The sequence below is a fragment of the Podarcis tiliguerta genome (assembly GCF_965153285.1).
Source record: "Podarcis tiliguerta genome assembly, chromosome: 18".
Classification (NCBI taxonomy): domain Eukaryota; kingdom Metazoa; phylum Chordata; class Lepidosauria; order Squamata; family Lacertidae; genus Podarcis; species Podarcis tiliguerta.
In genome coordinates, this window is record NC_139551.1 from 7,126,893 (window position 1) to 7,151,725 (window position 24,833).

Genomic DNA, 24,833 nt, shown 5'->3' on the forward strand with positions numbered 1-24,833 from the left:
CCGTAGGTTTCTCTGTGGGGCATACCAGGAGAGGCGGTCCCGTAGGTACGAGGGTCCTAGGCCGTATAGGGCTTTAAAGGTTAAAACCAGCACCTTAAACCTGATTCTGTACTCCACCGGGAGCCAGTGCAGCTGGTATAGCACCGGGTGAATGTGATCTCGCAGCGAAGACCCCGTAAGGAGTCTCGCCGCGGCATTCTGCACCCGCTGGAGTTTCTGGGTCAGTCTCAAGGGCAGCCCCTTGAAAATGTTGACAATAAGACTCATGGAAAGGGATGGTGGGAAGTCTCGAGATTCAGAGAAATCTCTATATACGAATGTGCATTTGGTATTGTTTTAAATTTCTATTTTAATTAATTGATTTTTAAAAGAGTCCACCCCCATCCCTTAGCTAGCCCAGAGAAGGTCCCATTTTTCTCTTGGGTAACTGCAGAACTCATTCCTGTCCTGATGTTCAACTATCCAAATTTGCAGGAAGTGGGGGGGGGGGTTCGATTTGCCCTTGTGTGACCTTAAAGCCAACCCTTATCACCTTTACATCCTTTTAAATGTGTTTGGGTGGATATTCTTGTTTTCATTTTAGCTACCGTATTTTTTGCACCATAACACTCGCTTTTTTCCTCCTAGAAAGTAAGGGGAAATGTCTGTGCGTGTTGTGGAGCGAATGCCTGCGGGTGGCGGGGGGGGGGGGGGATCTGCTGCCGTCGTGAGCAGAGGATCCATGGTTCCCCTTCCTTCCCTCCTCCGTGGCTCGCTTTGAAACAGCAAAGCGGGAGAAGAGCCGCTGAGTGGGGAGGAGAGAGGGACAGAGAGCCTGCTTGCTTTAAAGGAGCAAAGCGGGAGAGGAGAGGAGCCGCTTACACAAGTGTAAGCAGCTCCTGTCCGGTTGGTTCCTTTAAAGCAAGCAGGCTCTCTGTCCCTCTCTCCTCCCCACTCAGCTCGCTAAATAGCAGCAAAGTTTTTCAGCTCGCTAAGCCGGGGATGAGCGGGGAGGAGGGAGAAAAGCAGAGCCTGCTTGCTTTAAAGGAGCAAAGTGGGAGAGGAGAGGAGCCTTCTCCCCTTATACCCCTCTTCTTCATTATTAGCAGCATCCTTCTCCACCCACCCCACACGTGTTCCTTCTCCCCTTAAACCCCTCTTCTGCATTATTAGCAGCATCCTTCTCCACCCATCCCACGCGTGTTCCTTGTCCCTTGAGTGCTTTTCCTTCCCTCCCCACTTAAAAGGTGGTTACAAAGCACGGATCCACATGGATCCTCAGGATTTTTGCATTGGGCTACTCCAAACTCACTGTCAGATCACATGTCTGTGGCCACAGCATGAACCACAAAAATCATACATCCACTGTTTCGTTTAGAATATTTTTTTTCTTGTTTTCCTCCTCTAAAAACTACGTGTGTTATGGTCTGGTGCGTGTTATAGAGCGAAAAACACGGTATTTCATTTGTGCTTTGACCTTGTGAAACCACGCGGAGACCTTGCGATGAAGGGGCAGGAAATAAGTGTCATCATTACCTTTCCCGCCCCGACCTGGCCACAGTGATCCATGCGACGGTCACCTCCAGGCTTGACTACTGTAATTTGCTCTACGCGGGGCTGCCCTTGAAGCTGTCCCAGAAACTCCAGCGGGTGCAGAATGCTGCAGCGAGGCTCCTCACGGGGGTCTCTGCCATGGGAGCATATTCACCCAGTGCTTTTCAAGCTGCACTGGCTCCCGGTGGAGTACAGGGTCAGATTTAAGGTGCTGCTTTTGACCTTTAAAGCCCTTCACGGCCTAGGACCCTCCTACCTACGGGACCGCCTCTCCCGGTCTGCCCCATGGAGGACCTTAAGGTACATATATAGCAACACCCTAGAGTTCCCGGGCCCTAAGGAAGTCAGATTAGCCTCAACCAGAGGCAGGGCCTTTTCAACACTGGCCCCGGCTGGTGGAACGCTCTGCCTCATGAGACCAGGGCCCTGCAGGATCTGATTTCTTTCCGCAGGGCCTGTAAAACAGAGTTGTTCCGCCTGGCCTTTGGCTTGGAGCCAATTTTATTCCCTCCCCCTCTTTCTTTTTTCTTTTCCTTTCTCCTCCTGCGATGAGGCTACATTTTAATATTTTAATGCTTCAATATTTTAATGTTGTATTTTAATTTTGTTTTTAAGTTCTATTCATTCAACTTGTTTTTATTATTGCTTGTTAGCCGCCCTGTGCCCGCCCTTGGCTGGGGAGGGCAGGGTATAAATAAATAAATAAAATAATAATCAATAATAATAATAATATGCAAGAACCTGCAAGTAACTGGGCTATTCAATCCCAGACAAAGCGCATCTTGAGAACCCTTAATCTTGGGGTTGTGAGTTCGAGCCCCACATTAGGCAAGATTTCTGCATTGCAGAGTCAGGTTCAAGGTGCTGGTCTTGACCTTTAAAGCCCATTGTGGCTTAGGGCCCTCATATTTATGGGACCCCCCTTCATGGATCACTGCCTTGCCGTGGCAAAGGGGCTTGAATAACTCAGAGAAGCTATGATCTATGCCGAGCAGGGCACCCAAGATGGACAGGTCATAGTGGAGAGTTTTGACCAAACGTGATCCACCTGGAGCAGGAACCGGCAAGCCACTCCAGTATCCCTGCCAAGAAAACTCAATGGACAAAGACAACAGGCATATAAAAGTTATGACGCTGGAAGATGAGCCCCTCAGGTCGGAAGGCGTCCAACATGCTACTGGGGAACAGCGGAGGACAAGTACAAGTAGATCCAGAGCTGATGAAGCGGCTGGGCCAAAGCCGAAAGGTCGCTCAGTTGCCGACAAAGGTCCGAAAAGTGAAGACAAACCTAGACAGCATCTTAAAAAGCAGAGACATCACCTTGCCAACAAAGGTCCGTGCTTTCAAACTGCTAGGTTGGCAGGAGCAGGGATAGCTCAGCCTTAAAACATCGCACTACACAAATGCAATAAATAAATCATATGAACGGTTCCTTTGTTATTCACCGATCATTAATTTATTATAGTTCGATACCAAAAAATACGCTGAACATGAAAATGCGCTTAACACGAAACTATAAAAAAAAAACTGTTGGGAAAAATGCATTGGTCGCCCTCTGGCAACAGTAATAATAATATTTTATTTTGTTATCACCATTTATTTAGCAGTAACAGTATTTATGCTGGCTGCCTATCTACACAGGCCTTTGGATGACATAGATAACACAAAACATTATTATTATTATTATTATTATTATTATTATTACAGTGGTGCCCCGCAAGACGAATGCCTCGCAAGACAGAAAACCCGCTAGACGAAAGGGTTTTCCGTTTTTCAATGCGCTTCGCAGGACGAATTTCTCTATGGGCTTGCTTCGCAAGACGAAAATGGCTTGCGATTCCTGGGGGTGTTTTTTCGCTCCCCACCCCCTTTTTCTAAGGCACTAAGCCACTAATAGCCTTTTAGCAGCTAAGCCGCTAATCCCTTAAGCCTTTAATAGCCGCTAAACCACTAATACCGCTAATCGGGTTGCTTCACAAGACGAAAAAACCGCTAGACGAAGAGACTCACGGAACGGATTCTTTTCGTCTTGCGAGGCACCACTGTATTATTATTATTTTAAAAAACACACAAGCTAGACTGATTACAGTCTAAACTTAATACCCAGCCCAGTGGCTGATGTTGCCCAAGATGACATTAAAAAGCACTGGAGCAGGAGGAGGGAATTCCACAGCTGACTAGGCATTTAAGCTTGCATCTCCGGCGTGCTGTGAGGTCCTAAAGCTTGCACCACCACCATCATCAATTAAGCAAAATGTCCCTGGCTCCTTCGCCCACCAGCAGCATGGACCCAAGGCTGAGCTCAGCGATGGGCGTCTTGCTGGTGAAATCAAATTGCACACTAGAACGGTCAGACCAATATTTATGTATGCAACTACGGCGGCAAGGTTATTGATTGCCAAAAATTGGAAAAGCAGCAGCGTCCCAACTAAAACTACAACTAATCCAGAATGCGGCAGCTAGACTGGTGACTGGGAGCGGCCGCCGAGACCATATAACACCGGTCTTGAAAGACCTACATTGGCTCCCAGTACGTTTCCAAGCACAATTCAAAGTGCTGACCTTTAAAGCCCTAAACGGCCTCGGTCCAGTATACCTGAAGGAGCGTCTCCACCTCCATCGTTCTGCCACTGAGATCCAGCGCCGAGGGCCTTCTGGCGGTTCCCTCACTGCGAGAAGCCAAGTTACAGGGAACCAGGCAGAGGGCCTTCTCGGTAGTGGCACCCGCCCTGTGGAACGCCCTCCCACCAGATGTCAAAGAGAACAACAACTACCAGACTTAGAAGACATCTGAAGGCAGCCCTGTTTAGGGAAGCTTTTAATGTTTGATGTATCACAGTGTTTTAATATTCTTTTGGAAGCCGCCCAGAGTGGCTGGGGAAACCCAGCCAGATGGGCGGGGTATAAATAATATATTATTATTATTATTATTATTATTATTATTATTCAGACTGGTTATCTAAAATGATGGAATACCGCAAAAAAATAATTTTTTAAAAAAACAAATGATGGAATCCTTCCATATTACCGAACTAACAGGGAGGATAAGAGGAGATCTGGTACAAAAAGTGAATAAGGAGTGGACTATCTTTATGGAATACATCAAAATTTATGTGGGGAAAGTAGAATTTCTGACAGATATTGAGTGAATCCAGAAAATGATTAGAGTGAAAGGAGAGTAAAGTCAAGATAGAAGAAGAGATTAAAGAAATAATGAAGCTAATTGGGAAAATAAAGTAGCGTAACGAGAACGGCTGGAAGTCAAGTTGGTGGGTGTTCGTGTGGGATAGGTGTGTTGATATGTATAGAATGGGTAGGTATTCTGTATCGTGATGTAGGTATGTTTTATGTTATGAAAATAAGGTAGTGTGTTGTGTACGTGTATTGTGTAAACGTATATGTACAGTGGTACCTCGGGTTACATACGCTTCAGGTTACAGACTCCGCTAACCCAGAAATAGTGCTTCAGGTTAAGAACTTTGCTTCAGCATGAGAACAGAAATCGTGCTCTGGCGGCGCGGTGGCGGCAGCTGGAGGCCCCATTAGCTAAAGTGGTGCTTCAGGTTAAGAACAGTTTCAGGTTAAGTACGGACCTCTGGAACGAATTAAGTACTTAACCTGAGGTACCACTGTATGTGTTTTATATGTTAATAAAATAATTTTTTTTAAAAAAAGAAATCAAATTGGACACTAGTCAAACAGGAGGGAATCCCTCTGCGGAGGACCCGGAGTGCTGTGAGGTCCTAAAGCTTGCATCATTATCATCAACATCATTCGCAAAGCAAAGAATTAAAAAGTCCCGACTCTCCCCAACCAACTCTTTCCCAAAAGATTTTATTTTCCCCCTCCCGTTTTAAACGCACCTGTCTTCTCCAGGCTGGCTGCTTTGCTTTGCATTGCAGCTGACTAGAGATTCCAGCTTGCATCTCCGGCGTGCTGTGCGGTCCTAAAGCTTGCATCATTATCATCAGCATCATTTGCAAAGCAATAAAATAAAAATAAAATAAAAAGTCCCGACTCTCCCCACCAACTCTTTCCAAAAAGATTTTATTTTTCCCTCTCCCTTTTTAAATAAGGAAACGCACCTGTGTCTTCTCCAGGCTTGCAAACGCTTTCCTCGCAGCTGACTAGAAATTCCAGCTTGCATCTCCGGCGTGCTGTGCGGTCCTAAAGCTTGCATCATTATCATCAACATCATTTGCAAAGCAATAAAATAAAAATCAAATAAAAAGTCCCGACTCTCCCCACCAACTCTTTCCAAAAAGGTTTTATTTTTCCCCTCCCTTTTTAAATAAGGAAACGCACCTGTTTTCTCCAGGCTGGCTGCTTTGCTTTGCATTTCATTGAAAGGTTCCCTTTCTACCTCCCCGGCTTGCAAACCTCGGAGCTGACTAGAGATTCCAGCTTGCATCTCCGGCGTGCTGTGCAGTCCTAAAGCTTGCATCATTATCATCAACATCATTTGCAAAGCAATAAAATAAAAATAAAATAAAAAGTCCCGACTCTCCCCACCAACTCTTTCCAAAAAGGTTTTATTTTCCCCCTCCCTTTTTAAATAAGGAAACGCACCTGTGTCTTCTCCAGGCTTGCAAACGCTTTCCTCGCAGGTGACTAGAGATTCCAGCTTGCATCTCCGGCGTGCTGTGTGGTCCTAAAGCTTGCATCATTATCATCAGCATCATTTGCAAAGCAATAAAATAAAAATAAAATAAAAAGTCCCGACTCTCCCCACCAACTCTTTCCAAAAAGATTTTAATTTTTTTCCTCCCTTTTTAAATAAGGAAACACACCTGTCTTCTCCAGGCTGGCTGCTTTGCTTGCAAACGCTTTCCTCGCAGCTGACTAGAGATTCCAGCTTGCATCTCCAACGTGCTGTGCGGTCCTAAAGCTTGCATCATTATTATCATCAACATCATTTGCAAAGCAATGAAATAAAAATAAAATAAAAAGTCCCGACTCTCCCCAACTCTTTCCAAAAAGATTTTATTTTTTTCCTCCCTTTTTAAATAAGGAAACGCACCTGTGTCTTCTCCAGGCTGGCTGCTTTGCATTGCAGGGTCCCCTTTACACCTCCCAGGCTTGCAAACGCTTCCCTCGCCGGGGATGGCCGCGTTGCAGGGTTAGATAACATGGGCTTAGCTGGGAGGAGAAGGGTCGCTCCGTCGCCTGGGTGGGGTCGGAGCAGGCAGCAATTGCAGGCTGCAAAAAATTAAAAATATAGCGAAAAACCACACGGCCATTGCCCGCTTGCAGCCGGAGCGTGTGCCCTTGGCAAGATGCAAGCAAGCCAAGGGTGAGACGTGGCAGCAAGCGAGGCTGGGATAAGGGGGGGGGGTTGCCTTGAATGCTCTCTCTCTCTCTCCCCCCCCCTCCTCCTTTCCACCCCCCCAGTGCCTTTGCCACTTGCAATCTCCCTCCTCGTTCCTCCTCCTCCTTTGCAAAAAAAAATAATAAAGTCTCCCTTGCAAAAAAAAGCAACCGAGACTCGCCCAGCCAGTTTGCAAAAGTCAGTTTGCAAAAAGGGAAAAGCTTTGCCAAAGAGAAAGCAAGTTCACCCCCCCCCCCAAACGCAGTTGCTGCACCTTTAAGAAAAGGGAGGGACCCCTGTTCTTTTTTTTCTGCTTCTCTCTCTCTCTCTTTTTTTTTTTTTCCTACCCTGAGAGCAAACCAGGAAGGGAGTTCACGGCATCATACGGGGCTTTGCATCTACTGTTACAGTAGGGGCAGGAACAGAGGAGAGGAGAGAGAGGGAGAGGAAAAGAGAGAAAAAAGGAGGGAGGCAGGAAGGCCGGACGGGCAGAAGCTGCTCAGGAATTGACTCCACACAAACTCCAGGCGCCCCCCCTTTCCTCCTCCTCTTCCTGGGCCCCCACACCCCACACCTTCAGGACCAACAAGGTAAGCCCACCGGATCCTCCTCTTATTTTTTTTGGCTGGTCAAGGGATCCGATCCCCTTAAAACAGAGAGATCTCCCCGCTGTCATCTTTTCCTGCTTCCTCTTTGCCTTTGCAACTTTCACCCAGGGGATCTTGGCTGGGGGGGGGGGTCAACAACTTTGCCTTAAGTGAGAGGAGGTTGCTGGGGGAGGGCAGGGGTTTTGGGGGTGTTTTGGGGGGGGTTGGGGGGAGAGGAGAGATGTTCAGTGGGGTGGGGGTGGGAGGAGAGTGGGGAGGGGGTGTTTGAAGTGCGTGGGGGGGGGGAGGGAAAGCAGCCTTGAAGGTGAAAGGAGAGCCTGAAGTCAAGGGTGCTGCTGGGGGGGGGGGCTGTGTGTTTTGCATTGGGGGGGCGCAAGTGCAATTGCACGAGATGCAAAAGCTGTATAGGGCACGTTGCAATCTGGAAATATTTGCATTTTCTGTGTGATATATATATTAATGTCCTGGCTTGTCCCTTTGCATTGGGGAACTGCAGGGGGTGTTTTTTGGGTGGGGGGGGGGAAAGGTTGCAATTAAGTGCAAAGGGGAAGCTGGAAATAACTTTCCTCCTCCTTCAGCCCCCCAGCCCTCCTTTCCTCCTCCTCCTTCCTGCCAAAGACCCTATTCTGTGCTGCGTTTGCATACGTTGTACTCGCTTCAAGCAGGATATGTGTGTGTGTTTTTTTAAGGGAGGGGGCTCTTGCAAGCCCCAGGGAGGACAAGTGCCTCGGCTCCCTGGGAATTGTAGTCTTTCCCCCGCGCTCCGGCCTGCAGGTGCAATGGAGGCGGGGACTACGTCTCCCGAGGTGCTCAGCGCCGGGGCCTTGCCTCGGCCTTCCGCGTGAGGCTGGCTGACGGGCGGCCGCGGCGGCCAATGGCCGGCCCGCCTGCCGCTTCCGCTCCCTACCAGCCGCCGCCGCGGCCAATGGCGGACCGAGGGAGGGAGGAAAGGAGGGGGAAGGGAAGGGAAGGGAAAGCGGCTAAGGGCTCGAGCCAGCCCTGCCCCCGGGGGGGAGAGGTGGGGTCCGCGGGCGCGGCGACCAGGAAAGGCCGGGGATTTGAGGCCTAGTACAAGGCCCCGGGCGGGGCTCGCTTGCCTTCCCAGCTTCCCCAATGGGGGCTGTGAAGGGTACAGAGGGGGCAGCTGAGGCTCTGGTCCCCTCCTCACCCTTCTAAGGGGGAATTTGAGGAGGGGGCTGCTGTTGAAGGCGGTGTATATGGAAACTGGGGGCAAATATTTTGGGTTTTTTGGGGGGGAGCTTCTGATATTTAGAGGGGTGAATGTGGTGATGGGTTTCAGGGTTTTGAATGATTTTAAGGTTCAAAAACTGGGGGTGGGAGCATGAAAATAGTTCCAAATAGTTGTAGCATATTTGTTAATATATTATCATTATCATTATTATTATTATTTAGACTTGCTATTCGCTTGCTGCTCAAAAGCCTTCAGGTGACTCGCAACCTGTTCAAAATAAGACACATCATAACTTTCCTTAAAATTAAAGAAAGTCATGCAAACCACTTGCCCAAACCACCTGCCATTCTATCTATCTATCTGTCTGTCTATTTATCTATCTCCTATATATGCATATACACAACAACAGCCGCAGGAAGGTTTGGCTCCTACGGAGCTTGCGAGTCAATGCAGCCTCGAGTTCGGATTTCTACTTTTGGCCTATGGACTTGCTTAAGTGCATGGGGGACGGCGGTCCTGTGTTATAGGGGTTTAAATTGTTCCTATGCAAGTATTTTAAATGGTGGGATTTGTCTGTAAAGGTTTCCAGAACAACCACAACAACAAAACTACTGAAGAGGGAGGCTTTATCAATTAAATAGGTTCATTATTATTATTCTTTGGCTCGGTCGGTAGAGCAAGAGACTCTTAATCTCAGGGTCGCCGCATGGGGCAAAAGATTCCTGCATTTGCAGGGGGTTGGACTAGATGCCTCCCGGGGTCCCTTCCAACTCTGCGGTTTAATGATCCGATATGCCGTTCTCCCACAAGCGGGGCGGTTTTTACGGTTGTATAAAAGCATTAAAAGACACATTAACAACTGCACATGCAGATGTTACAAGTGAGATGCTACCTGAGAAAATTTGGAAACGGCTGCGCAGTTGTCAATGAGAAAGGTCTTCAGTCAAAAGCGGGGCTGTGTTGGAAGAGTGCTCCACGCAGCGTGGGTCTGTCAAAGCTAAATAGCAGGGTTCTGGTTGAGGATGTTTGGCGCTCTTCTGTAGCGCAGGGGAGACGAGGCCCAATTTCATTGATTAGGCTAGGACATAATAGTAAGGTTGCCTTCTACCTACCCACATGAATCCCCAAAAGAAAGGGATTTGTTTGGGCAGCAGGTGAGGAAACAGCGTGTTTGCTTGCATTGGGATGTTAGTATTGTATTGGTCTTTTTTAATTTCCTTTTAAAAATTAGCCTACCGAGGCAGGCTACAGATCTCTCGATGAATATTCGGAGGAATCACCAATGTCCTGAGTTTGAACTTGGACGGCAGAAGCTACAAAGAGATCCCAGTGTGGCCACTGGCTGTTGTCAAGGTAGCTGAAAGGACGTGTACAGAAACCTTGGATTGCTTAAAAGGTGTTTTATAGGAGGGTGGATGTGAAAGACCCTTGTTCAACTCATTGTTGTTGTTGTTTAGTCGTGTCTGACTCTTCGTGACCCCCGGGACCAGAGCATGCCAGGCACTCCTGTCTTCCACTGTCTCCCGCAGTTTGGTCAAACTCATGCTGGTCGCTTCGAGAACACTGTCCAACCATCTCATCCTCTGTCGTCCCCTTCTCCTTGCGCCCTCCATCTTTCCCAACATCAGGGTCTTTTCCAGGGAGTCTTCTCTTCTCATGAGGTGGCCAAAGTCTTGGAGCCTCAGCTTCAGGGTCTGTCCTTCCAGTGAGCTCTCAGGGCTGATTTCCTTCAGAATGGAGAGGTTTGTTCTTCTTGCAGTCCATGGGACTCTCAAGAGTCTCCTCCAGCACCATAATTCAGAAGCATCAATTCTTCGGTGTTGTTCAACTCACACCTGCTTTATTATTATTATTATTACATTTATATACTGCCTTTATCTTCAGAGGGTCTAAAGGCGGTGGACATGGTCGTGCTCCTCCCCATCTCATCCTCACAATGACCCTGTGAGGTAGGTCAGGCTAAGAGGTGGCGACTGACTCCAAGGTGTCCCATTGGCTCTCGGCTCTCTTCACGATGTTCGCTTGAGGTGAATATTGCTGGCCGGCCTAAAAGGGTTGTTCGTAAGGATGAATAAGAAGAGGGGAGGGATTTTAATGCCTCCCGAGCAATGTTTATCATTTGGTAAAGGGACCCCTGACCATTAGGTCCAGTCGTGACCAACTCTGGGGTTGCAGCGCTCATCTCGCTTTACTGGCATAGGGAGCCGACGTACAGCTTCTGGGTCATGTGGCCAGCAGGACTAAGCTGCTTCTGGCAAACCAGAGCAGCACACGGAAATGCCGTTTACCTTCCCGCCAGAGTGGTACCTATTTATCTACTTGCACTTTGACGTGCTTTTGAACTGCTAGGTTGGCAGGAGCAGGGACCGAGCAACGGGAGCTCACCCCGTCATTGCGGGGATTCGAACCGCCGACCTTCTGATCGGCAAGTCCTAGGCTCTGTGGTTTTACCCACAGCGCCACCCCGTCCCAAGTTTATCATTATGAGGTGGGAAATGGTACTTGAGAGGTGTCGAGAAGAACACATCAGATTGCATTATGAACAGTTGTAGACCATTGGTAATGTGTCTGTAGTCACTCTCCAGGGCTTCAAAGGCTCTCTTACCTAGAAATCTTCCCTAGAAACAAAAGTGAGATCTCTGCCCTAAACCATTCTCCATAGGGGCCTGTCTTCGAAAGAGATGCATGAAATAGAGCCTTGCACTGAGTTCACCCTGCTCAGTTTTGTCTGCGCTGACGGAAAGCTGGGCTGCATCAATAGGAGTATAGCATCTAGATCAAGGGAAGTAATAGTGCCACTGTATTCTGCTCTGGTCAGACCTCACCTGGAGTACTGTGTCCAGTTCTGGGCACCACAGTTCAAGAAGGACACGGACAAACTGGAACGTGTCCAGAGGAGGGCAACCCAAATGGTCAAAGGCCTGGAAACGATGCTTTCTGAGGAACGGCTAAGGGAGCTGGGCATGTTTAGCCTGGAGAAGAGGAGGTTAAGGGGTGATATGATAGCCATGTTCAAATATATAAAAGGATGTCACCTAGAGGAGGGAGAAAGGTTGTTTTCTGCTGCTCCAGAGAAGCGGACCTGGAGCAATGGATCGAAACTACAAGAAAGAAGATTCCACCTAAACATTAGGAAGAACTTCCTGACAGTAAGAGCTGTTCGACAGTGGAATTTGCTGCCAAGGAGTGTGGTGGAGTCTCCTTCTTTGGAGGTCTTTAAGCAGAGGCTTGACAACCATATGTCAGGAGTGCTCTGATGGTGTTTCCTGCTTGGCAGGGGGTTGGACTCAATGGCCCTTGTGGTCTCTTCCAACTCTAGGATTCTATGAAAGCGCCTCTCCAGGTCTTCTGACCTGCATCTGTTTCTCCTGGGGATTCAGTCTGTGGTTAGAAGGGGTCCAAGGAAGCAGGTTGATCAGGCTGTAAGAAGCAGCCTGGACCTGATGTTTGGGAAGACTTCCCTAGCCGTGGACTTTGCTTTTGGTTTTTATTTTAGAAATGTGCCTTGGGTGTTTTTGGTTTCTCTTTCTTCGAGAAACGTGCATTAAGGTAGAAGTGGACAACGTGCCGTCTAAAATGTGCTGGACTGTCTCTCCCATCACCCCTGGCTTTGATGAGCTCCCAACAAGTTCCTCACGCTCGCTTGCTGATGAAACCGTGGGGCATGGCTGGCGTAGCCCCAAAGGCTTAGCCCAGGGTGGCTGATGAGACGGAAGACGCAGACCGCAAGCCTGGGTTTTTGGGGGGGACTTGCAAATAGCCACGCACCGTTCCTTTGCGATGGAGAAAGAGTCTTCTTCTGTTAGCAGGGGAGATCCGTGAACTGGAAAAGTAGCTGGTTCTTTCTAACGGCGTTAGAAAGTATACCCCTGGCCACTTTTATTTCCAAAGCCAGCCTAGATTCTCCCTGGCTCCCTTTTGCAGCGTCAGACGCAACACCTACACAAGTCCCGAATTCCTGCTAGCTGGGAATGTGGAGGGCCTCTGGCCCTTTTGAGTAGGTGTAGGGGGCTGTTTGGCGGAAGCTTGGAAATCTTCCCACGCGGCAGTTTTGATGGCAGCTTGCAGGGCTTTAGCGGAGGGCAGTGACTCAGGGTTAGAAGACTCAGGGTTAGAAGACTCGGATGTAGAAGCTAGGTGCCTAATGGCTCCTTAAACCAAGGTTTGCCATCTTTGGGAAAGATGGCTGTGAAGCCTTTATTTTTTTCAGTTGATGTATGGACTGTGATTGATTCTCAGTTAAAATGTCTGGCTAGTTCAGATGGCAGCCTTGAGCCTGGTGAAGAACTTCTGAGAACTTAAAAGAACTTAAAAGAAGAAAAGTCACTTGATTCAGAGACAGTCCGCATATATATCGGCTTATTCCTAGAGGATATGGCATTAGTGTGCGAAAACAGTCAAGAGCCAACGATCCCCGCCATCTGTTTCCAGGTGGAGCAGATTTTAGGCATTTTCACTTGGTCGCAAGTGTCCAATTTTGTTGTTTAGTCGTGTCCGACTCTTCGTGACCCCCTGGACCAGAGCACGCCAGGCCCTCCTGTCTTCCACTGCCTCCCGCAGTTTGGTCAAACTCATGCTGGCACCTTCGAGAACACTGTCCAACCATCTCGTCCTCTGTCGTCCCCTTCTCCTTGTGCCCTCCATCTTTCCCAACATCAGGGTCTTTTCCAGGGAGTCTTCTCCTGAGGTGGCCAAAGTCTTGGAGCCTCAGCTTCAGGATCTGTCCTTCCAGTGAGTACTCAGGGCTGATTTCCTTCAGAATGGAGAGGTTTGATCTTCTTGCAGTCCATGGGACTCTCAAGAGTCTCCTCCAGCACCAGAATTCAAAAGCATCCATTCTTCGGTGATCAGCCTTCTTTATGGTCCAGCTCTCACTTCCATACATCACTACTGGGGAAACCATAGCTTTAACTATACGGACCTTTGTTTGCAAGGTGATGTCTCTGCTTGTAATGGCGTGATGCAGCGATTAGATCGTTCGACTGGGCTCTGGGTTCAAAGGCCCACTTGGTGGCCGTGGGTCAGTAGTGATATCTCTCGGCCCAAACCTCCGGAGAGGCGGCAAAGTGAGTATCCTACCTTGAGCTCCTTGCAGAAAAGGTGGGATATAAATCTATAAGTGTGAATTAAAACAGGTGTGTTTGTGCGACCATCCCAGCGGCATCTGCTGGCGAGGAAGACAGGGAGCCAGAATTCAAGCATTGTCTCCATCTTCTTCCCTACTGAGTCCTACACGGTCAACATGCTGGTCTCCTTGAACCATGTGGGTCGCCCTTGAAGAGCGTCCGCACCCTAACTGGCGGTCACCTTTAATCCAAATCAGTACAGTGGTACCTCTGGTTACGTACCTAATTCGTTCTGGAGGTGCGTTCTTAACCTGGAACAGTTCTTAACCTGAAGCACCACTTTAGCTAATGAGGCCTCCCACTGCTGCCGCACTGCCGGATAATAATAATAATAATAATTTATTATTTGTACCCCGCCCATCTGGCTGGGTTTCCCCAGCCACTCTGGGCGGCTACATGATTTCTGTTCTCATCCTGAAGCAAAGTTCTTAACCCGAGGTAATATTTCTGGGTTAGCGTAGTCTGTAACCTGAAGCGTATGTAACCCGAGGTACCACTGTATAAAATACATATTGCTGTAAGTTGCTTGGATTCCTTTGGGTCACGTGCGACCAGTAAGTTTAATCAATGATTATGGTGACGGTAACGATCTGTCCACATGGGATTTCCGACAGAGCGGAACGAAGATGAACGGCAGAATCATAGAGTTGGAAGAGACCCCGTGGGGTCATCCAGCCCAACCCCCTGCAATGCGGGAATCTTTTGCCCACCGTGGGGCTTGAACCCTGAGATTAAGATTCTTATGTTCTACCAATTCAGCTTATCCCCATGCCTTAACCTCCATGCTGTTGGGAGATGTTTAAAGACGCAGGGGGCGGGGAACGTGTCCAGAGGAGGGCAACCAAAATGGTCAAAGGCCTGGAAACGATTCTATGATTGACATGAGCCAACAGTGTGACGCGGCAGCTAAAAAAGCCAATGCAATTCTGGGCTGCATCAATAAGAGTATAGCATCTAGATCAAGGGAAGTAATAGTGCCACTGTATTCTGCTCTGGTCAGACCTCACCTGGAGTACTGTGTCCAGTTCTGGGCACCACAGTCCAAGAAGGACACTGACAAACTGGAACGTGTCCAGAGGAGGGCAACCAAAATGGTCAAAGGCCTGGAAACGATGCCTTATGAGGAACGGCTAAGGGAGCTGGGCATGTTTAGCCTGGAGAAGAGGAGGTTAAGGGGTGATATGATAGCCATGTTCAAATATATCAAAGGATGTCACCTAGAGGAGGGAGAAAGGTTGTTTTCTGCTGGTCCAGAGAAGCGGACACGGAGCAATGGATCCAAACTACAAGAAAGAAGATTCCACCTCAACATTAGGAAGAACTTCCTGACAGTAAGAGCTGTTTGACAGTGGAATTTGCTGCCAAGGAGTGTGGTGGAGTCTCCTCCTTTGGAGGTCTTTAAGCAGAGGCTTGACAACCATATGTCAGGAGTGCTCTGATGGTGTTTCCTGCTTGGCAGGGGGTTGGACTCGATGGCCCTTGTGGTCTCTTCCAACTCTAGGATTCTATGAATGGGGCACACAGAGAGCGAGGTGGGTCTGCAAGGAACCTGAGCGTCGGAAAATGGGAATCCTGGGAGGTGGAAGCTACTTTGGGAAGGGGCAGGTGAGAGGAGGAGAAGCACGAGATGTGCTCAGTCTTGCATGCCTTCCAGTGCTCGCAGAGGGGGGGGGAGTTGGGTGGGGTCCTGTTTTCTTCTTCTTCTTCCCACTTAAAGCCCTGAAGAACTGGCAGGTTGAGAAAGTAGGTATGAATTTGCCCACTTGGTGGATTTAACAAAACAGCGGCTCTGGCATGGAAGGAGGGTGGGGTGTATGCAAATTTGTCCTGGCTCCAGTCTCCCCTCCCTGATTCCCCCCCCCCTTTCTGGCAGCCAGGCCAAGAGTGGAGGAGGCTGCTCAAAGACTATGATTGTTAGTACTCTCCCCCAATCCCCACCCTTCCATCTCTCTCCCCCCTCCCCATGCCAATGTCTCTCCACTGCCTGCACTTAACCCCTAGGGCTGAATCACACAGTGGTTGCTGCTGTGCCCCCCCCCCCTCGATAGCATGCTGGAGGAAATGCAGGGCTCTCAAATGGACCCCCCCTTTCTGTTCCGCTTAATGCAGCAGCGCTTGGAAATCCGGATCGCCAGGGCCCCCCCGGATCCCCTTGTCCTCGCCTACTTCCCGGAGCAAGCAAACTTGAGGATTCCACCGCTTCTGTGTGCGTTTTGTGTCCTGTGGGTTTTTGGTGTTTTGTCTTGTTTTTGCTCCTAGCCTGTCTGTTCACAGTGCTTTCCCCCATGAAGGTCAGGCGATGGCTCTGAAGGTCATTACTGCTTTTTCCCTCCCCGAGTAGGCGAACGACTCCTGTGGAAAACTTGGAAGGGGGCGGGGGTTGGTTCTTAGGTGGAACAGGTAAATGCCTCGCGTGCAGAAACAGTCCCTGCCGTCTCCCAAGTTGGGCTGGGAAAGACCCTGGTCTGAAACCCTAAGAGGAGGCCACAGTGGTTCTCAAACTTTGTCGAAACAAAATTTTGAAAAATTCCTTCCAGTGGCACCTTGGAGACCAACTAAGTTTCTTCTTGGGATGAGCTTTCGTGTGCATGCACACTTCTACGGATCCACAGTGTATCTGAAGAAGCATCTTCAGTGTACCAGAAGATGTGTGCATGCACACGAAAGCTCATCCCAAGAACAAACTTACCGTATTTTTCGCTCTATAAGACGCACCAGACCACAAGACGCACCTAGTTTTTGGAGGAGGAAAACAAGAAAAAAAATATTCTGGATCTCAGAAGCCAGAACAGCAAGAGGGATCGCTGCGCAGTGAAAGCAGCAATCCCTCTTGCTGTTCTGGCTTCTGGGATAGCTGCGCAGCCTGCATTCGCTCCATAAGACGCACACACATTTCCCCTTACTTTTTAGGAGGGAGAAAGTGAGTCTTATAGAGCAAAAAATACAGTAGTTGGTCTCTAACGTGCTACTGGAAGGATTTTTTTAAAATTTTGTTTCAACTACGGCAGACCAACACGGCTATACCTGTAACTAAAACTTTATATATATATATAATTAATTTTTATTCAATTTCCAATGTACATTCCATCCATATTTAACATCCACTTCTAACATATACATCCTTTAGACTTCCCTCAGCCTATCTGACAATTTTCCATATTATCACTGTTACTTTCATTTCTTAAATTTATATTGTACTTTAACAATCTTAATCTTATCGTATCTTTCAAGCAATCTTTCAGTCAATCGTTTTCACAGAGCTTCTTGAAAGCCTACAAGCGTTAGTTGCTCCTCGCATACATTTTTGATATACTCTGTAAATTTATTCCAGTCCTCGGTGAATCTCTGATCGCATTGGTTCCTGATTTTTCCCCTCAATTCGTCCATTTCTGCATATTCCAGTAACTAAAACTTTTTTTGTGTGTGTGGAGCGCTTGAACATTGCTGGGACCTCTGCCTGGACCACTTGGCGAACTTTTTCCCACCCAGCAGGGCGAAAGAACGTAAGAGCAGCTTGGAAGACGAAACCATTGGCCCAATTCATCCAGGCGTCTTGCTCTCACAGTGCGAAAGGCGCAAGCGGGAACTGGGCGCAACAGCCGTCCGCTCCCCTCCTGCCGTTTACACCAACTGCTACAGTGGTACCTCGCAAGACGAATGCCTCGGAAGACGAAAAACTCGCAAGACGAAAGAGTTTTTCGTTTTCTGAGTTGCTTCGCAAGACGGATTTCCCTATGGGCTTGCTTTGCAAGACGAAAACGTCTTGCGCCTTTTTTTAAAAACCGCCAATGCATTCCTATGGGAAACCGTCAATACACAGTGGTGCTTCGCAAGACGAAAAAATTCACAAGACGAAAAAGCTCGCAGAATGAATTAATTTCGTCTTGCGAGGCACCACTGTATTCAGAAGCATGCTACTACCCTGAGCAAAAAAATATAAAAATGAATTATCCTTTAAAGAAGTGTTCACATAACTTTTTAGGTGTTAAATTATAGGAGTGGAAACGGGTGTTTGGAATTTTACATTCCCGTGACTTTAACAAGCTCGATTTTTAAATGAATTTGTTCGGTGCGTGGCCTTCGGTATATCTTATAATGTGTGAGTTTTGTCAACAGTGCTATATCCCATATGTTTGTATATCACTGCAAGGTGTCATCTGGTTTATCCAGTTTCTTGCTATGACTAGTCTGGCAGCAGTGATCATCGCTGTTGCAAATTTCAAGTCTTCCTCGTTCAGTAGCTTGGTGGAAGAGCTGGGTGCCTTGCTTCAAACCTTGGAAAGTCTCTGCCACTCACTGTAAATGAGCTTCGATAGACCAGTGGCCTGAGTCTGTATAATATACTGTATTTTCCGCTCTGTAAGACGCACCAGACCACAAGACGCACCTAGTTTTTGGAGGAGGAAAACAAGAAAAAAATATTCTGAATCTCAGAAGCCAGAAGAGCAAGAGGGATCACTGCGCAGTGAAAGCAGCAATCCCTCTTGCTGTTCTGGCTGCTGGGATAGCTGCGCGGCCTGCATTCGTTCCATAAGACGCACACACATTTCCCCTTACTTTTTAGGAGGGGAAAAGTGAGTCTTATAGAGCAAAAAATACGGTAGCTTCCTGTGTTCGGATATATCCCAGTAAAACACATTTGGGTGTTTCTGTTTCTACCAAAGATTTCATTTATCGCCTTAATACAGGTGCAGAATATGTATAAGAAACCGGCTTCTCTGTTTTTGTCTCCTTATAAATTAAACATTTGGTGAGAAGGTTCCTTGCAATGGGCAAGTTTTTAAGTGAAAAATCAGTTTTTTGCAACCAGCAATTTTGTATTCTGCAAAATTGGGGGCCGTAAGTCAAAGTCCTCTTAGGGCTGTGCAACAATCGGACCCTGCTTCAATCAGCCTTGATTTCCATCGTCTGACACCCACAAATCACATGCAGGGCCAAATAGAAAATCATAGAGTTGGAAGGGACCCCAGCAATCATCTAGACCAACCCCCTGCAATGCAGGAATCTGCAGCTGTCTCATACAGGGGTTGAACCTGCAACCTTGGCGTCCTCAGCCCTACGCTCTAACTGAACTATCCAGAGGTGGCATTGACTCTTCCACAACTTTTCTCTTGTTGAGTGGTGGGTTGCTGTAACCACTACACCACCCTGCCTTTCTTGGACCACCTGCATAGGGAGCATGTAGTTCAAGTTGCGGAACCTCTAGTGGAGACAGTGAACCTGAGGGGTGTTAACTGCTTTCAAACCATAACGTTCACTTTGCTTTGCCAAAATAGCTCTCTCTCAAGCTGGTCCATATATTAGGAAAGTGTGATTTGTTTCCTGTCTTTTGTGTCTGGGAAAGCATGTAGAATCTGGTTCTCCACCATGAAATCCAAAGTCCCGAGAAACTAGCGTTGTAAAGAAACACACTTGCTGATAGTGTGATGGTGGTTTTCCCTGACTTCGCCGTAACCACCATCGTCCTTCCTTTTCTCAAACAACCTCTCTTGCTTTGTGCAGAAATTCTGAAGTGTGCAAGAACTTGATATGCGTGAGACGGACTACTCAAGTACCGTATTTTTCGCTCTATAAGACGCACCAGACCACAAGATGCACCTAGTTTTTGGAGGAGGAAAATATGAAAAAAAATATTCTGAATCTCAGAAGCCAGAACAGCAAGAGGGATCGCTGCGCAGTGAAAGCAGCAATCCCTTTGCTGTTCTGGCTTCTGGGATAGCTGCGCAGCCTGCATTCGCTCCATAAGACGCACACACATTTCCCCTTACTTTTCAGGAGGGGAAAAGTGAGTCTTATAGAGCAAGAAATACGGTAAATAGGTGTGATGATATTTGCAGAATGTTGTGCTGCAGATCTGTTGGGAGTCGGAACAACTTTTGGCTTGGGTCTTCTCCACAAACGCAGTTGTCCGGCCGAAGGAGTCGGCATTGACCAAAACCTACAAGCTGGTGGCAAAAGGAAGCGTTTGTTTGTTTTCCCCCCAGGGCAAGCGCCAAGGTGGTACCTTTTGGAAAGGATTGCAGGTAGCTTGCAAATTAGGCACATTTAACTTGTGCACATTCAGCTTTACGCGATTGGGGGGTGGGTGGAAAATGTTTAAAAAATGGAAAGGAGATGGGCGTCATGAGTGCTTTTAGCTGAGATTCCTGCATTGCATAAACTCTAAAATTCTATGGCATCCAGGAAAAAGTCTTGGGCATTCCTCCTCGCCTTTGAACCTACAGTCATGCCTTGGAAGCTGAGCGCCTTGGCTCCCGAACGATCGAAACCCAGAAGTGAATGTTCCGGTTTTCGAACAATTTTCGGAAGCCGAACATCCGCCGCGGCTACCGATTGGCTGCAGGACGCTCCTGTAGCCAGCCGGAAGCCGCGCTTTGGTTTTTGAACGGATTCCCGGAACATATTCTGTTCGAAAACCAAGGTACCACTGTATTGTGTTTTAACGTAACCCCGCTGTATGTTGAGAGTCGCTTGTATGAAACTTGGAGGTTAAAGTATTACTTTTACTTGCACAGATCTGTCTGTGGCATTAATTGGCCGTGGGGTTTTTGAAGAGCTTTCTAGCAGAACCACGAGAGCCGAGAAGCGATGTTCGTGAAATTTCCATGAAGCTTTTAGGCTAGGGCAAGCTTTCTGGGGTTAAAACTTGGCTCTATTCTGAACTTAAAAATGGGGAGCGTAATGCTGGTGGTCAACAAAAGAGGTTGAAAGACTGTCTCAAGGCAAATAATAAAAAAAATGTAGTATAAACACCGACAACTGGGAAACACTGGCCTGCGAGCGCTGCAGTTGGAGAACAGCCTTTACCAAAGGCGTCGTGGGCTTTGAAGACACTCGAACTCAGGACTAAAGGGAGAAACGTGCTAAGAGGCAGGCACGCTTGGCAAATCCACACCGTGATCAACTCCCGCCCGGTAACTAATGTCCCCACTGTGGAAGGACGTGTGGATCCAGAATTGGCCTCCACAGTCACTTACGGACTCATTGTTAAAACCGTGTTTATGGAAGACAATCTTACTCAGCTACGAGGGATCGCCAAAGAAGAAGAAGCAGCAGCTCGTGAGACTCTTAATCTCAGGGTCGTGGAGATTAAGGCAAAGGATTCCTCAGTAAGATATATAAGCAAAATAGTTCATTGCAAGAGGGTGACAGGTTGCTGCCTCCTTGATGTATTTTTCCTGAAGCAAAATATATAAAAAGGTAAAGGGACCCCTGACCATTAGGTCCAGTCGTGGCCGACTCTGGGGTTGCGGCGCTCATCTCGCTTTATTGGCCGAGGGAGCCGGCATACAGCTTCCGGGTCATGTGGCCAGCAGGACTAAGCCGCTTCTGGCGAACCAGAGCTGCGCACGGAAACACCGTTTACCTTCCCGCCGGAGTGGTACCTATTTATCTACTTGCACTTTGACGTGCTTTCGAACTGCTAGGTTGGCAGGAGCTGGAACCGAGCGACGGGAGCTCACCCCGTCACGGGGATTCGAACCGCCAGCCTGATCAGCAAGTCCTAGGCTCTGTGGTTTAACCCACAGCGCCACCCACGTCCCGAAGCATCATCTATACACAGTTAAAGTGGGGAAGAACTGCAGGAGAAGAGGCACCGCTGATCTCGAGAGCTTACCATCAATTTTGATCGGTTCCTGCGTGGAATTGGCTTGAAAAATAAAAACCAAAGCCCCAATGGAGCGGAGGATTCCCGTTTTAATAATTGTTTTGGCTGTTGCTCAAGCCTGTTCTGGGAAAAGTGGGAGTGGAGAGGCACCACCCAAATGATCTTAAGATGGTGGGATGTGGTGTTTTGTTTGCGCTCTTTTCGGCCGAGGGCTGCACTTAACTCCGAGTGGATTTTGCCGGGCAAGTTCGCTCGCTTGATCTGGGTCTGGAAAGCAATTTGAGTCCTTTAAGGAAACCAGACCTTGCCTCGTGGTGTCCGTTTCCTCAGAAACTTACTGGGTGGGTTGAGAATCGCCGCCCCTCTGCAAAACGCAGGTTGTACTGGGAAGCTGCCACTTTTCAGATGAACTTCCAAGAAGTCGTGATAGTCTGTGACCTGATAAGGAGATCCGTCTGCAAATGATTTAAGGAAGTGGCACAGGTCTTCTGGGTTCTCTGTTATCATACCGATGAGAAAGAAAGAAAGAAAGAAAGAAAGAGGGATGGAAGGAAGGTGTGTTGCAAGAGAGTTGATGAATAAAAACAGCAAAGACGTTACAAATTCAAAACAATTTTAAAAAGGGTCAAATGACCTTTGAGCTGGAGGGTTGTTTTAGATTGTACAGTGGTACCTCGGTTTACGAACTTAATCCATTCCAGAAGTCTGTTCTTAAACCAAAACCGTTCCTAAACCGAGGCACGCTTTCCCTAACGAGGCCTCCCGCCGCTGGTGCCCTTCCACCGTCCGGATTCCGTTCTTAGACCAAGGTAAAGTTCCCAAACCGGGACAGTATTTCCGGTTTAGTGGAGTTCGTAAGCCGAACAGTTCGTGAACAGGGCTTTTTAAACCGAGGTACCACTGTAGTTGTTAAATTTATTCATCCTTTAAAAATTATTAACGGTAGCTTCTGGTTCTGGGCCCCTGTACCAAGAAGGGTGTTGACAAACTGGAAGGTATGCAAAGAAGAAGAAGAGGAGGAGGAGTTGTTTGGATTTGATATCCCGCTTTACCACTACTCAAAGGAGTCTCAAAGAGGCTAACGTTCTCCTTTTCCTTCCTCCCCCACAAGAAACACTCTGTGAGGCTGAGAGACTTCAGAGAAGTGTGACTGGCCCAAGGTCACCCAGCAGCTGCATGTGGAGGAGCGGCTCCCAGTCCCCAGTCTGGATTAGTTGTAGTTTCCGGGTCACCTTCAAAGGTAGCCCCATGTAGAGCGCATTGCAGTAGTCCAAGCGGGAGATAACCAGAGCATGCACCACTCTGGCAATCCAGAATCGGAGGCAGAAGCAGGGGTGGGCCAAGAGACAGAGGGGAGGCAGGCTGCTGAAGAAGCCAGGGGGTCTTCCCCTCCTGCTGCAACCAGCTCCCCTCTCCCTGTTCTCCCAGAGCCCACAGAGGCGTGAAGAGGGCAGAGTCATTTTGGACTCACAGCTGTCCATGGAGGCACAGGTCAATGCTGTATCCAGGGCAGCTGTTTATCAGCTCCATCTGGTACGCAGGCTGAGACCCTTCCTCCCCGTGGACTGCCTCGCCAGAGTGGTGCATGCTCTGGTTATCTCCCGCTTGGACTACTGCAATGCGCTCTACGTGGGGCTGCCTTTGAAGGTGACCCGGAAACTACAACTAATCCAGAACGCAGCAGCTAGACTGGGGACTGGGAGCAGCCGCCAAGACCACATAACACCAGTCCTGAAAGACCTACATTGGTTCCCAGGACCTTTCTGATTACAATTCAAAGTCTTGGTGCTGACCTTTAAAGCCCTAAACGGCCTCAGCCCAGTATCCCCAAAGGAGCGTCTCCACCCCCATCGTTCTACCCGGACACTGAGGTCCAGTATCGAGGGCCTTCTGGCGGTTCCCTCACTGCGAGAGGCCAAGTTACAGGGAACCAGGCAGAGGGCCTTCTTGGTGGTGGCGCCCTCCCAGCGGAACGCCCTCCCACCAGATGTCAAAGAGAACAACAACGACCAGGCTTTCAGAAGACATCTTAAGGCAGCCCTGTTTAGGGAAGCTTTTAATGTTTGATGTATTACAGTATTTTAATGTGTGTTTTTTGAAAGCCACCCAGAGTGGCTGGGGAAGCCCAGCCAGATGGGCAGGGTATAAATAAATAATTATTATTACAGCAGAGACAGACAAGGCGGAGAAGTCTCAGGGTGCTTGGGAAGGACAAGACTTAGCAGTGAGACGCTGGGGACCCCTGCCCCATTGTGGGGGTAAGACCTACTGGGAAGACTTGCTGTGCGCATTAGGCCTGAGCTGTTTTGGTTTCTTTGAATGAAGAGTTAACTGCGCTGGCGCCTTGTGAGTTGTTGCCGATCGACTCCTGACTTCCGCCTTGGCAGACCCGCCTTGATAAACCAAAGCTTCAATCACCGTGGGCCTGTTAGCGGTGGTGGTTAGTTGCTCCCTCGTTCAGATGCGACAGGAAGCACATGTCTGTTCTTCTCAGGTCAGGGGAGGACGAAAGCAAGGAGCGATTGGGCTCTCTGGAGGAGCAGGCTGCTGATTTGCAAGGAGCCACCAAACAGGAACAGGGGATTACCATGATATGCAAATCTGCCTCCCCTGTCATTATCCGTCGCTGCTCCAGCGTAATCGGCAGTGTGCTCACGCCCAGGTGAGACGCAACTGCTCCCCTTTCACATCAGGAGAAACTCTTGCCTGCCTCTTGGCACAAAGGGATCCTTCCGCCATTTTGAGAAGCCCACTTTTGGTCCATTGTTTGTTTTTTTATTATTATTATTTTTTGATAATATTTATTAAGTGTTTTATAGTTATAGGGAAAAAGACAATAAAGAACAACAATACATAAATTCAACAAACAGTATATCGACAATAAAAAGATACAATACAGCAATACAACAAAAACATTTAAACACACATCCAAATTTCATATCTGTATCTTTCATTTGCTTATTTCCTCGACTTCCTCGCACCTCCCTTTTTTGTATTCTAGTTCAAATTTACTAATTCAACCAATCCTTTCCCTCTTCTTCAATTTTTGTTCTATAATTTATCCTAACACAATTTAGCTTTAAATTTTCCACTTTAACACATTAACAATTAATATTCGTATAGTTCTTGATAACCCTTCTGCTAAAACCATGTAACTTCATTCCAATATTCTTCTAACATTCATTAATTTTGCAATATTTCTGTAAATATACTTTAAATTTTTTTCCAATCTTCCTCCATCGACTCTTCTCCCTGGTCTCGGATTCTGGGGACCAGGGAGAAGAGTCGATGGAGGAAGATTGGAAGAAAGATTGGACCTTGAAAACGGTACGAGAGGTTGTGCTGCTGGACGCAACCCCGTGACCTGGGGAAAGAAATCTCTCTCTCTCTTGCAAAATAGAAAACAGCCTTGAAGATTTGTAATGCGGAAAGATTGGAAATCTGAATCCTGCCCAAA

General features: G+C 48.0%; 1 protein-coding gene across 1 annotated transcript in view; it reads left to right on the forward strand.

Annotated features, from left to right (window-relative positions):
- Positions 1-7,024: 7,024 nt before the first annotated feature.
- Positions 7,025-24,833, forward strand: part of ZBTB7A (zinc finger and BTB domain containing 7A) — a 68,601-nt gene continuing 50,792 nt past the window's right edge. The window contains exon 1 of the mRNA XM_083421659.1: positions 7,025-7,431. The gene's annotated coding sequence lies outside the window, so the exon portion shown is untranslated. The remainder of the gene's footprint in view (positions 7,432-24,833) is intronic.